Source organism: Triticum urartu, chromosome 5A (assembly GCF_056163025.1).
Source record: "Triticum urartu cultivar PI428250 chromosome 5A, HENAU_Tu73, whole genome shotgun sequence".
In the NCBI taxonomy this organism is placed as follows: domain Eukaryota; kingdom Viridiplantae; phylum Streptophyta; class Magnoliopsida; order Poales; family Poaceae; genus Triticum; species Triticum urartu.
In genome coordinates this window covers 345,415,234-345,430,425 of record NC_141877.1, presented here as the reverse complement: position 1 = coordinate 345,430,425, position 15,192 = coordinate 345,415,234, and positions in this window count along the sequence as shown.

Here is a 15,192-nt window from a genome sequence, read left to right as displayed (position 1 = left end):
AAATTATCCCCGTGCCCAAATTCCTTCTCCAACCTTTTCTTTCTCTTATTTCTTTCTTTGCTATTTGCTGTTTTTGGTAAATAAAAAATAAATGAGAAAGAGAGTAGGAGAGAGCAGCCCAGCAGGCCTCTGGCCACTTCCCTCTCCACTGGGCGACCTCCTAGGCCCAGCCGCAGCCAGGCTACCCACCTTGGGCCAAGGCCCATCTCTCTCTCCCCCCGTAACCCTAGCGAGCATCTCCTCTTGCTCGGTCGATCCCCTACTCGTTCCTAGCGCGCGCCGCTATCTCTCTCTCGCTCGCTCCCCTCCTCCCTTCCCGAGCGCAGCCACCAGGGTCTCTCCCTCACCCTCTCGATCTTCCACAGCGCTGCCGCACATGCTACACCCAGCGCCCCCAAGGGAGACGCCCGATCCCCTCATCCCCTCCTAGCGCTGCCGCCAGAGCACCACGCCCGACCCTATGCCAGCTCGTCCCCGCCGCCAACTCTCCTCGTCGGAGGAGCACCGGAAGGAGTGGAACACCACGTCGTCGCCGCCCGACCTCCTCCAACACCGCTGCCTCGCCTGGAGCCGCACCGCTCAGCCACTCCCGCGCGCCTCCCTCTGCAGCGCCAGGCCACGACCATGCCTTCCCCTCCTGCACCTCATCGCCCTCTGTTGCCAGCGCGCCAAGCCCCGATGACGAGCACCGCCGTCTTGCGCCGTCCCTCTCGCCTCGCCTCCTTCATCTTCAGCGCCTCGACGCCCCTTTGCTCGCCCGTCCATGGAGGCCACCGTGCTGGCCTACAGCTTCGCCCGCGCTGCCGTGCCATGCTGCTGCTGCTTCGTCCGACCGCGGACGACCTCCGTCGAGCTCGCCCGGCCACCTTTGACCTCAGCGTGGCCCTGCCTCTACTAGCAGCCTCCTGCTGCCGGCCGTTTCCATGGGTTCGGGAAGCCCCAAGTCTTGTCCGTGGCCTCGTGTCTGTTGATGCTCCACTATTTGCTATCTCCATCGTCTCCCTAGGCTCATCAAATCCTGAACCCATAGCCCAAGTCAGAAGACTACGTGGATGTGCATCTCACTTGTGGCATTTTGGATCGTCAAGAACGTTTCGGGATTCGCCAAGTACCATTACACCCGGAGACCACGGATCCATGAAGTTCCATTATCGTCGTCGTGGATCCGACAAGTTCACGAGTACGAATACTTCACATGACGACCTTGTACAACTACCGTCGCAAAAACCGAGACCGGCAAGTTCGAAGACCCAAGTACCATGACGCCAAGTATCCCTTCGGATCGCCAAGGTGGATCTCGACCGTTGACGAGGTTTCGATAAGACCGTTGACGTGTACAGCTACAATGTGAACGTGTACCCGACGACCCCGGAGACCTATGTTGCGCCTAGTACCCGCTCGTTGACCCGAACATCTACAGGAAAACGTGTACCACTACCGTCGAGGACCGATAGTACCACTACTTCTACTACCATCGCGGAACGTCTACTTCATCTACTTTGCACCGAACCCGAACCATCTCGTTTGCACGCTTCTAAGGTATAACCCCGAGACGACGTCCGTGAACGAATGCTTGCGATGTTTGAGATGCTCGTGTTTGCACCGCGTCCAAATTGTCACTCGTTTCCTTGTCGCCAACTCGTGGGACACCCGGAATCCGGGATCACCCCACCATCTCTAGCATGTTCCGCACATCCGCACCTTTGCTTCTTTTGCACCGACATCTCAATCGAGTTACCGGAACCGGAACGTTGTCGTGGCACCGTTTTCGTTATCGTCGCCGTGGCACCCTTTCTTTCCACCACGGTGACAAATGCTTCATAATATGCTCATGTCAACTTTTAACAAAAAGAAAAGCATAAAACTTGAATATGTCATCCGCATCATGTTAACAACACCAAGAATGTTTAAATTGCTGTTTGCTTAAATTGCTAAATGCATCTGGGGATTTACCGGAATTGTTGTTTGATGTTTCCAGCCTCATTTGAAATGCCTAACGGTGTATTTTACTCATGTTTCACCTCTTGTCATGTTTAATAATATTTAATATTGTTGGGTACATAAACGGGAGTGAGCCAAATAATTAAATGTGGTGTTTTCTTCAATATGCAACTCATTGCATATGGAGCTCCACTTAATTTGTAGTATTGTTTGTGCACTTTGCCATGCCATGCCTCTTTAAACCGGACATGCATCATACTTGGTTGTGCATCATGCCATGTTTATGCTTGGTTGTTTTCTATGATGCTTGCTTCTTTCCGGGTTGCTTCTCTCGTTAGCTTCGGTTTTCGATCCGGAGTTGTGAGGATCCGTTCGACTATGTCCTTTTATCTTCTTCATGGACTCGTTCTTCTTCCTTGCAGGATCTCAGGCAAGATGACCATACCCTCGAAATCACTTCTATCTTTGCTTGCTAGTTGTTCGTTCTATCGCTATGTCGCGCTACCTACCATTTGTTATATCATGCCTCCCATATTGCCATGTCAAGCCTCTAACCCTCCTTCCTAGCAAACCGTTGTTTGGCTAAGTTACCGCTTTCACTCAGCCCCTCTTATAGCGTTGTTAGTTGCAGGTGAAGCTGAAGTTTGTTCCATGTTGGAACATGGATATGTTGGGATATCACAATATCTATTATTTTAATTAATGCATCTATATACTTGGTAAAGGGTGGAAGGCTCGGCCTTATGCCTGGTGTTTTGTCCAACTCTTGCCGCCCTAGTTTCCGTCATACCGGTGTTATGTTCCTTGATTTTGCGCTCCTTACGTGGTTGGGTGTTATGGGAACCCCTTGACAGTTCGCTTTGAATAAACTCCTCCAGCAAGGCCCAACCTTGGTTTTACATTTGCCTAACAACCTAAGCCTTTTTCCCTTGGGTTTCCGGAGCCCGAGGGTCATCTTTATTTAACCCCCCCCTGGGGCAAGTGCTCTTCTGAGTGTTGGTCCAACCTGTCAGTCGCCGGTGGCCACCAGGGGCAACTCTGGGCTGGACTAGCGGAAGCTTGGACAATCCGGTGTGCCTTGAGAACGAGATATGTGCAGCTCCTACCACTTGTTATATCATGCCTCCCATTTTGCCATGACATGCCTCTAACCCACCTTCCTAGCAAACCGTTGTTTGGCTATGTTACCGCTTTGCTCAACCCCTCTTATAGCGTTGCTAGTTGCAGGTGAAGTTGAAGTTTGTTCCATGTTGGAACATGGATATGTTTGGGAAATCACAATATTTCTTATTTTAATAATGCATCTATATACTTGGTAAAGGGTGGAAGGCTCGGCCTTATGCCTGGTGTTTTGTTCCACTCTTGCCGCCTTAGTTTCCGTCATACCGGTGTTAGGTTCCTTGATTTTGCGTTCCTTACGCGGTTGGGTGTTATGGGAACCCCTTAACAGTTCGCTTTGAATAAAACTCCTCTAACAAGGCCCAACCTTGGTTTTACATTTGCCTAACAACCTATTACCCTTCCCTTGGGTCGGCCAACCCGAGGGTCATCTTTATTTTAACCACCCGGGTCAGTGCTTGTCTAAGTGTTGGTCCGAACTAGAGTCCTTTGTAGCGCCACCTCGGGTAAACTTGAGGGCTGGTTTTAGTTGTATGGAGTGCTCATCCGGTGTTGCCCTGAGAACGAGATATGTGCAGCTCCTATCGGGATTGTCGGCACATCGGGCGGTCTTGCTGGTCTTGTTTTACTATTGTCGAAATGTCTTGTAACCGGGATTCCGAGACTGATCGGGTCTTTCCGGGAGAAGGAATATCCTTCATTGACCGTGAGAGCTTGTGATGGGCTAAGTTGGGACACCCCTGCAGGGCATACACTTTCAAGAGCCATGCCCGCAGTTATGTGGCAGATGGGAATTTGTTAATGTGTGGTTGTAGAGAACTTGACACTGTCTTAATTAAAATGCACCAACAACGTGTGTAGCCGTGATGGTCTCTTTTCGGCGGAGTCCGGGAAGTGAACACGGTTCTTGTGTTATGGTTGTGCGTAAGTAGTTTCAGGATCACTTCTTGATCACTTCTAGCTTCACGACCATTGCGTTGCTTCTCTTCTCGCTCTCATTTGCGTATGTTAGCCACATATATGCTTAGTGCTTGCTGGAGCTCCACCTCACTACCCCTTTCCTACCCATAGGCTTAAATAGTCTTGATCTCGCGGGTGTGAGATTGATGAGTCCCCGTGACTCACAGATACTTCCAAACAGATGCAGGTGCCGATAATGCTAGTGCAAGGGACGCTACCGAACTCAAGTGGGAGTTCGACGAGGATTCCGGCCGTTACTATGTTTCTTTTTCGGATGATCAGTAGAGGAGCTCAGTTTGGACGATCGGGGATCTAGCATTTGGGGTTGTCTTTCTTTATTTTGGTTCCGTAGTCGGATCTTTGATTGTAGCTTGGATGATGTATGACTAATTATGTATTGTGTGAAGTGGCGATTGTAAGCCGTTTCTTTATCCCTTTCTAATTCAGTACATGGGATGTGTAAAGATTACCCCTCTTGCGACATGCCTACCATGCGGCTATGCCTCTAAGTCGTGCCCCGACACGTGGGAGATATAGCCACATTGTGGGTGTTACAGCACGGCCTCGTCGCCGGTGTGTACCTCGTCGACCTCCGCCTCGCCAACCATGTCCCTCGTCTTCCACGACGTCCACTACGTCCCCGTCGTCGTCTACGGGGAGCCGAGAACCCCTGTTGCAGCGTCTTCTTCCTTGCCGTCAAGTCTTGCCGCCCGTAGTCGTTCGATCGCTGCCATCGCCATCTCCGTCCACCTCCTGACTGACGAAGCTCACCTCCGAGCTCCTGCTGAGCACGCACATCTCCCCGTACCTTTTTCCCCCTCGTTTGCATGCTCTGTCGCCGTTTTCCATGTTCGTCGAGCCTGCCACTGTCGGACCTCGTCTCCGGCGAGTGCTTCGACCCCCTCTCACTTGCTTCGCATGTCCGGGGAGTTCCCCTCCTCGCGTAGAGCCTCACCGAAGGAGCCGCGCCGCGTTTCGCCTCGGGGCCGTCCTGGTCGATCGCGTCGCTGCAGCCTCTGTCGCTCATCACCGGCGTCGCCCCCGTCGACGTCCGGTGCGGCCCGTTACACCCGCGGGTGTGGGATCCTGCCGCGTTCCTTTTACGCCCCTCCGCCGTGCCAAAGGGTCACCGGAGCCACTCCGGCGAGCTCCTCCGCCGCTCTGCGCCCGCGCCGGCCCGCTCCTTAGCTTTCCTCTGTTTGGAGGCCATCCACCCAGCCGTTGCCACTAGAACCCATGGGCCCCACTGCGCAGCCTCACATGTGGCTGACCCCACCAGTCAATCACACACGCCTCGGCGCGCCCTCACACAGGACACATGGGACCCACGGGCCCACTTGTCATCCTCTCGGGATCTGTCTCTAGCCAAATCGAGCATATTGTCCATTTCAGGGCTTTCTAGTTCGGGCCTTTCCTTATATGGCAAGTCCAGATCGGGAGATATCCATTTAGGGTTTTTTCCCTTTTCTGTATATTCCATTTTAGGAAGGTTATGTTTTTGCATATTTGTGGAGATTTTTCTACTACAACCTAGGCATATTATATATGTTTTTGGGGTAGAAAAATCCCACCAATCCAGTGGTGGCATTAGTTTCTGCATTTGAGCAAGTTTGCACCCATGCCATTTTGCATCATGTTGTTGTTTTTTCTTTTATGTATATATTTTTGCAAATATGCTATGGGGTAGTTTTGCACATGAACATGCTTTCATCATGCCTACTTGCTGCTAGAAGTAATTGCATGCCATAAAGTGCACTGTGATGAGTGCCACAAGCTTGTAAACATGCTACCATGAATCTGTTTCTGCCATGCCATGTAATTCTCCCAAGTCCGAAATCTGTTGATATCACTTGCCATGTTTGCTTTGATGCTATCATCTTTTCTGTGGATCTTTAGAACAAGTTCAGTAAGGGAGTTTTGTTAATTGCATTTAGTACTAGCATGCCATCCTCAAGTTTGCCATGATAGGTTACTGTAACATGTAATTTACTGGCTCTAAACATTGTAACCTGATGTTGTTTCTGTCATGTCCAGTATTTTCTCTAAGTCTGTAAAATAGTTAGTATTTGCATTTTTTGTCATGCTGTTTTAAACAAGTTCTACTGAGTTCTAGCAGTAGCTCAATGTTCATGAATTGTAGAGCTTCACATGTACTTCACTTCCATGCATTTTTGTTTTCATGTTTGGGTTCTGTAGCATATTTAAACTTTGCATCTAAGTTGCCATGTTGTTGTTATAAGCATATTGCATTGTATCATGTTTTGCTCGTCATTTGCAAACCGTGCATCTGTTTTCGGTGATCTTCATATCGATTTCAACTGAAATCTCTGAATCTATCCAGTGGCATGCTTGGTTTGCCAAGTTAGTGCCACATTCATCTTTCCCCTTCTGGAGTACCCATATGCATTGCACATCATATCTTGCATTCCATGCCATGTCTTGCATCATGTTGCTTGCGCATTGCACCGTGATTGATTGTTGTTCCATTGCTTGTGTTCTTGCATTGGGTAGAGCGGCGAGACGAGTTCGTGTTCGAGGACCCTATCGAGTACGTTCATGAGGAGCAAGGATTCGATACCTCTAAAAACATTGCAGGCAAGATGGTCATTACCCCCGATGCCACTTCTATCTTTGCTTGCTAGTTGTTCGTTATATCGCTAGGTCGCTCTCTACCTACCACTTGTGTTATACAGCCTCCCATATTGCCATGTCTAGCCTCTAACCTACCTTCCTAGCAAACCGTTGTTTGGCTATGTTACCGCTTTTGCTCAGCCCCTCTTATAGTGTTGCTAGTTGCAGGTGCAATGCAGGTTGTTCCACGTTGGAACATGGATATGTTGGGATATCACAATATCTCTCTTTACTTAATTAATGCATCTATATACTTGGTAAAGGGTGGAAGGCTTGGCCTTTTGCTCGGTGTTTTGTTCCACTCTTGCCACCTTAGTTTCCGTCATACCGGTGTTATGTTCCTTGATTTTGCGTCCCGAACACGGTGAGGGTTTATGGGCCCCTCTTGACAGTTCGCTTTGAATAAAACTCTTCCAGCAAGGCCAACATTGGTTTTACCATTTGCCTAATAAAAACTAAAACTTGCATAGGGAGTAATTAACCCGAGGATTCTTAATCAACCCCCCGGGCCAGTGCTCCTCTGAGTGTTGGTCCAAACCGGGCAGCCCGCGAGGCCACCTCGGGGAAACTTGAGGGATGGTTTTAATCATAGCTTGTCCCATCCGGTGTGCCCTGAGAATGAGATACGTGCGACTCCTATCGGGATTTGTCGGCACATCGGGCGGTCTTGCTGGTTTTGTTTTACCATTGTCGAAATGTCTTGTGCACCGGGATTCCGAGTCTGATCGGAGGGTCCCGCTATGGAGGATTGTCTCCGCGGATCATGAGCTTGTCATGGGCTAAGTTGGGACACCCCTATAGGGTTTAATATTTTGAGAGTCGTGCCCGCAGTTATGTGGCAGATGGGAGTTTTTAATATCCGGTTGTAGTGAAATTGAAACCAAAACTCTTTAAAATACACCAACCGCGTGTGTAACCGTGATGGTATCTTCTCGACAAGGTTCGTGAAGAGAACACGGTGGGGTTATGTTTGAACATAAGTAGTTCAGGATCACTTCTTGATCATTACTAGTTTGCGACCGTTGCGTAGTTTCTCATCTTATTCTTGTATTCATAAGCTAGCCACCATACAATGCTTAGTGCTTGCTGCAACTCCACCTTAACCATTCCTTACCTTTAAGCCTTGATAGTCTTGGCACCATGGGTAATAGGATTCCTGAGTCCCCGTGGCTCACAGTTTACTACAAACACAGTTGCAAGTGCCGATGAGACTGATGCAGGTGATGCCACTGAGCTCAAGTGGGAGCAGGACGAAGACCTTGGTCGTTACTTTGTTTCCTTTCCGGATGATCAGTAGTGGTGCCCGGTAGGGTCGATCGGGACTTAGCTTGGGTGGTTGTCTTTTATTCGTCTGATTTCGTCCGTACCCAGACTTTGTGTTCATCTTGAATGATTGTATAACTTGATGTTATTGTGTGACATTGTGGCGATTGTAAGCCAAAGCTCGTATTCTATCTATTCAGTACATGAGATGAGCAAAGATACAACCACTCTTGCGACCATACCAATATGCGCTTATGTCCCAAGTATGCCTCGACACGTATGGAGTATAGTCGCATATTGGGCATTAGAAGTTGGTATCAGAGCCATCTCGACTTAGGAGCCCCTACTTGATCTAACCGCTGACGTTGTTGAGTCTAGAACAAAACTATTTTGAGTCTTAGGATTATATATATCGGAGAGTAGGATTCTTTTCACACCTTATTTCCCCTTCGTCGCTCTGGTGAGGACTCCTGACGTAGATGTTTTGACTTCCCTCTCCTCATTTTCACTAAAAAAATTAGGATCATGCGGTTATCTTGGGATTGTTCCGATATTGTTGTGACGAGAACATTGTTCTTGGTGCCTCCTAACATTTAGGGGTTGTGGCAGTGTCCCAGGGAGTTGAGCTCCGAGGTGTTGTCGTCATAATTTTATCGTTGCAGTTCCAGTATACCTGAGCTCACTGACATCAAAAATCTCTTCTATGCAATTGGTGGTGAGATTACCTTGACGCCACCCAGTACTGGGGAGGGAGTTCGGGAGTATTGCCACAGCTAGTATAGCGGATGCTTTTCGAAGTTTGAGGTACACGATTTCCAGAGTTTTCTTGGTTATGTGTTGATGGTTGGATATAGTGGAGCGTAGGGCTTGTTAGTTCTGTGATATATATTGTGCCTCCATGTATCCCCAATACCAGATTGCATAACCAGAAAGTTTCAGGAGTTAATAGGTGGGAATTCAAGTAGCTCTTAGTTATTCTTTCGACAGATAATTGGTATGGGATTGGGAGATCCTTACCATTTATTTGTTCCAGTCATACCTTGTTGTTTCATTCATCAACCTTTGTCTAAGTGGCTTCTCATCCTAATGGTCGTATCATATTGACTTTGGAATGCATTCGTTCAATCTCTCTACTCGAATGCTTATTGTGAAGACTTCTTTGCATGTGTCTATCCATTGATTTAGCTTGGCTATCATTGCTATGGTGGTTCTAACAGATATCACCTTCTTCGGGATGGCTCCCCAAACGCGTCTGCATCCGGAACGTACCGATGGAGAGCAGTTGAACGCTCCGCCACCTCCTCCGCCTCCGGAGGCAAGGCAAGCTTTGATGGCGGCCACCAACGCCAACACTCATATGCTGACTCAGCTCATGCAAGAGCGGAATCAAGGCCAATGCAACCAAGGGAACCGAGGCCAAGGCAACTACAACAATCAGCCTCAGTTTGCTACCCTCAACCAGTTTCTTGCAAATTAGCCAAAGTCTTTCAGCGCTTGTGTTGAGGCCATGGACACTGATGATTGGCTCGTGGACATTGTCGGTGTCAAAACCGGCGGATCTCGGGTGGGGGGTCCCGAACTATGCGTCTAGGATCGATGGTAACAAGGGACACGGTGTTTACCCAGGTTCGGGCCCTCTCTATGGAGGTAATACCCTACTTCCTGCTTGATTGATCTTGATGAATATGAGTATTACAAGAGTTGATCTACCACGAGATCGTATGGCTAAACCCTAGAAGTCTAGCCTATGTGGGTATGGTAATGAGTATATGCGTTGTCCTTTCCGGACTATCCCCTTTGGTTTATATAGACACCGAGGGGGTCTAGGCTTTACATGGAGTCGGTTACATAAGAAGGAATCTTTGGTCGCCAAGCTTGCCTTCCACGCCAAGTAGAGTCCAATCCGGACACGGAGCTGTCTTCGGTCTTCATGTCTTCACAACCCATTAGTCTGGCCCATGGATAACAGGTCGGACGTCCGAGGACCCCTTAGTCCAGGACTCCCTCAGTAGCCCCTGAACCTGGTGTGGGAGTCCTGGATTAGGGGGTCCTTGGACAGCCGACCTATATCCTTTGGCTGGACTGTTGGATTATGAAGATACAAGATTGAAGACTTCGTCCCGTGTCCGGGTGGGACTCTCCTTTGCGTGGAAGGCAAGCTTGCCAATTCGGATATGTAGATCTCCTCCCTTGTAACCGATGTGTAACCCTAGCTCCCTCCGGTGTCTATATAAACCGGAGGGTTTAGTCCGTAGGACAAGAACAATCATAATCATAGGCTAGATTCTAGGGTTTAGCCTCTACAATCTCGTGGTAGATCAACTCTTGTAATACTCATATCATCAAGATCAATCAAGCAGGAAGTAGGGTATTACCTCCATCGAGAGGGCCCGAACATGGGTAAACATTGTGTCCCCCGCCTCCTGTTACCATCCGCCTTAGACGCACAGTTCGGGACCCCCTACCCGAGATCCGCCGGTTTTGACACCGACATTGGTGCTTTCATTGTGAGTTCCACTGTGTAGTCACCATAAGGCTTGATGGCTCCTTCGATCATCGGCAATGATGCGATCCAGGGTGAGGTTATTTTCCCCGGACAGATCTTCGTATTCGGTGGCTTTGCACTGCGGGCCAACTCGCTTGGCCATCTGGAGCAGACCGAGAGCTACGCCCCTGGCTGTCAGGTCAGGTTTGGAAACTTAAATTATACTGCCGACATCCGCGGAGACTTGATCTTCGACGGATTCGAGACCGTGTCAGGTGCGCCGCACAGCCACGACGAGCATGACTTAGCTCTGTCGCCCGACAGTGTTCGGGAGATCACACCTGTGGCAACTCCGGCCCTTGATCCGGAACAGATCATGCCGTCCGAGGACGGGTGGATGGACCCCGCCATGGAGGCCGCACACTCAGCGGCAATAAGCCGAATACTTCACCTCCTACGAGACCTGTGTTGCCGGACCCTTGGATTCGTCCCCGGCCACGGGCTCTAAACCGCCTGCGTCCATGCCCGTCGAATCTGATTGTGCGCCGATTATGGAGTTTTCCTCCGCGGATATCTTTCAGCACTCGCCCCTGGGCGACGTACTGAACTCATTAAGGTCTCGCTCCTTGTCGGAAGGCCCTTGGCCGAACTATGTCCGGCTTGAGTGGGAAGCGGATGACGAAGAAATTCGTTCCCCACCCACCACCCACTTAATAGCCACTGTCGACGACTTAACCGACATGCTTGATTTCGACTCCGAAGACATCGACGGTATAGACGACGATGCAGGAGAGGAACAGGAACCACCGCCCACAGGGCGCTGGACAGTCACTTCATCATACAATATATACATGGTGGATACACCCAAAGAAAATAATGACGAGGAACGGAAGGATGCAGCGGAGGATAATCCCCTCGAGAAGCAACCAAAGCGACGACGTAGGCGCCACTCCAAATCCCGCCTCGGCAAAAACAGCGATAACGGCGCAAGAAAGAATAATACCCCGGTCGACTCCAAAGCAAACGACGACCACATGGACCCAGCGGCAGAGCAGGATGAACCAGCGGACGACGAACATAGTACGGAGTCGCTGTCCGATCACGGCGATGCCAAGGGTAAAGCTCATCAACCTGTCTCCGGAGAGGAGAACAGTCCGGACGACGATGCACACATCATCCCGGAAAGGCACTTGGAGCAAGATGACCTCCATAGAAGGCTTATTGCCGCTGCGAGGAGTCTGAAGAAGCAGAAGCAAAGGCTTAAGGCCGCGCAAAACACACTCAACAGTAGATGGAACAAAGTGCTCGACACTGAAGAAAAATACGGTGGCAGGCGCTACACAAAGAGCTATCCAAAGAGCAAGCTGCTGCCCGAATTCGATGACGAGGCTTTAGAGCCTATACAGCCGAAAAATAAAACGGCCGATCAGCCGGATCGACCACCCCGTGGCCGCGATAGGGCGGCTAACGATGTCGCACATAAGTCAGCACACGATTTACGTGAGGACTTGCACCAAAAAGCCGGTATGACCAGGTCCATCTACAGATCTAGGAAGCTCGCTCCGACACAGAATCAAAACCGAACACTACAACCGTCAGAATGCCATGACACATCCAAATATAGGGGTGCCGCACACCCCCTATGCTTCACCAACGAGGTTCTGGATCATGAATTTCCAGAAGGATTCAAACCTATGAACATAGAGGCATACGACGGAACGACAGACCCTGGGGTATGGATTGAGGACTTCATCCTTCATATCCACATGTCTCGCGGAGATGATCTCCACGCCATCAAATACTTACCCCTCAAGTTGAAAGGACCATCTCGGCACTGGCTGAAGAGCCTCCCAAAAAACTCAATTGGAAGTTGGGAAGAGCTCGAAGATGCTTTTAGGGCCAATTTTCAAGGGACCTATGTCTGACCTCCGGATGCAGACGATTTAAGTCATATAATTCAACAGCCCGGAGAGTCAGCCCGAAAGCTTTGGAACAGATTCCTCACTAAGAAGAATCAAATTGTTGACTGCCTGGACGCCAAAGCCTTAGCAGCTTTCAAACACAATGTCCGGGACGAATGGCTCGCTAGACACCTTGGCCAGGAAAAACCGAGGACAATGGCAGCCCTAACAAGCCTTATGACCCGCTTTTGCGTGGGCGAAGACAGCTGGCTGGCCCATAGCGGCACCAGCGACCCAGGCACATCTGAAGTCAGGGATGGCAATGGAAAACCACGAAGCAATAAAAGCAGGTGTCAAAACAATGAAGACAACCCAGAAAACACAGCGGTAAACGCCGGATTCAGGGGCTCTCGACCCGGTCAACGGAAAAAGCCATTCAAAGGCAGCAGAGATGGATCATCCAGCCTAAACAAGATTCTGGACAGATTATGTCAGATTCATGGAACCTCCGACAAACCGGCAAATCACACCAACAGAGAATGCTAGGTCTTCAAGCAGGCCGGCAAGCTAAACGCCGAACACAAGGGGAGGGAGACACCAAGCGAAGACGAGGATGAGCCTCGCCAGCCGAACACTGGGGGACAAAAAAATTCCCACTAGAGGTCAAAACAGTGAACATGATTCATGTAACAAAGAGGAGGAGCAAACGCACACTCCGAGACGTATGTGTCGTGGAGCCCGTCACCGCCAAGTTCAACCCTTGGTCGGCCTGCCCGATCACTCTTGATTGCTGGGATCACCCGACTAGTATCTGGCACGGAGGATCGGCTGCCTTGGTACTAGACCCAATAATTGATGGATACCATCTCACCCGAGTCCTTATGGACGGCGGCAGTAGACTTAATCTGATATATCAGGACACAGTCCACAAAATGTGGATAGACCCGACAAGAATCAGCCAAAGCAATACTACCTTTAAAGGAGTAATACCAGGCCCAGAGGTCCGCTGCACGGGCTCTCTAGTACTAGAGGTTGTATTCGGTTCTCCCGACAACTTCCGAAGTGAAAAGTTAACCTTCAACATCACTCCATTCCGAAGCGGCTATCAAGCACTACTCGGAAGAACAGCCTTCGCTCGTTTTAACGCAATACCGCATTACGCTTATCTTAAGCTTAAGATGCTCGGTCCACATGGCATCATCATAGTTAGCGGAAACACAGAACGTTCCTTACGTGCGGAAGAACGTGTGGAAGCTTTAGTAGCCGAACACTGTACGCCCTCTCCAACTAGAATAAATGATCGGTCGTCAAGACTGCGGACACGGCTAGACGAGTCCGGCGCATCACTAGTTGTAACTGCTCAGATAAACCTAAGACTGGGTCGATGGATATACCCCCATAGGTGGTGCCAGGGGCTTCCCACATATAAAAAGGACTACAGTTCGGCTTGATCTTATTTAGATTGAATTTTAATGGTTTATTAAGAATAACTAATTTTTCGCACGAAAACTTTCACCTGGGCTTTTCTCTCTTACAGATGATCATCGTGCTACACCCTTCCAGGATACGGCACAACGGAGACACAGGCGCAGACGTGCAGCAGGGCCCCGTTCAAAGGTTTCTTTTTAGATTAAGACCCTGTGTAAACCTTTTTTACTGTCTCTTGTTGCTTCACACCCTCAAGATACTCAACATGACCAAGAGGGATGCTGGCGTTATTGACATTTCGTCACGTCAGACTAATGCACGTACCTGGAAATTCAGTGCTTATTATCGAGGGCGTTACTTAGCCCAGTATACGTTGTAAAGACCGAATACCTTAGGGAGTGTTCGGCGTCGCGAGTTTGACCTTATATGCATCAGCTCCGAATCATGTCTTTGGTCAATAGTTGGGTTTGCCCGGCTCCCGTGTTTTGCTACCTTACGTTCTGCTTTATCGGCTAAGGTGGCACCGGGAGAACTACTGCGATTGTGCCCTGGTTCATCTGGATGAGCACCTCAGTAGAGAAAGCCGAAAACTAACTGTCATGATAAAGCGTGAGACTGGTCAACCACTCGAGGACTCAGCGGAATCTTCACGATTCCTCCGCATTAACAAAGGACCGGTTTCCTCGGTCATGTATGTACGCACACCGTATTTGGATAAGCGCGGAAGTACCAAGGGCTATATAGTAGCCCCACTGTCAAACTCCTATGGCTAAGTGAAAGTGTTAAAGCAATATAGTCCGATTGCCTTGTTCGCCGCGCTATCACCTCCTTAATGGACCAAGACGTTGGATCAAGTGTGAATACGCGCTTTTCCAAACACCCCCGCATTATATGCGTGGGGGCTGAAGCCGACGACTACAAACTTTTAGGTTATATACATACATAAACGGACGCATAGGAGGTATCATAATACTTTCAGGAAAAAGTATAAACACAGCCTTTATACGCCAAATAGCATTGTTTTTACAATTGGGATACATGTCACTCGAACATGATACTCTTCGAGCACTAAGCCTCTATTAAATGAGCGCCTTCTAGGACTTCTTCAAAATAGTGCTCGGCCGAGACCTGGTCTACGGCCGGACCCTGGGTTGCAATAGCGGTGGCATCCATCTCTGCCCAGTATGTCTCAACACGGGCAAGAGCCATCCACGCACCCTCTATGCATGAAGACCTCTTTACAGCGTTGATATGCGGCACAGCACCAAGGAATCGTTGCACTAAACCAAAATAACTATTCGGCCTTGGTCTTTCCGGCCAAAGATGATCCACGACAGACCTCATGGTTGTTGGGGAACGTTGTAGAAAACAAAAAAAATTCCTACGTTTCACCAAGATCAATCTATGGAGTCAACTAGCAACGAGAGGAGAGTGCATCTACATACCCTTGTAGATCGCGAGCGG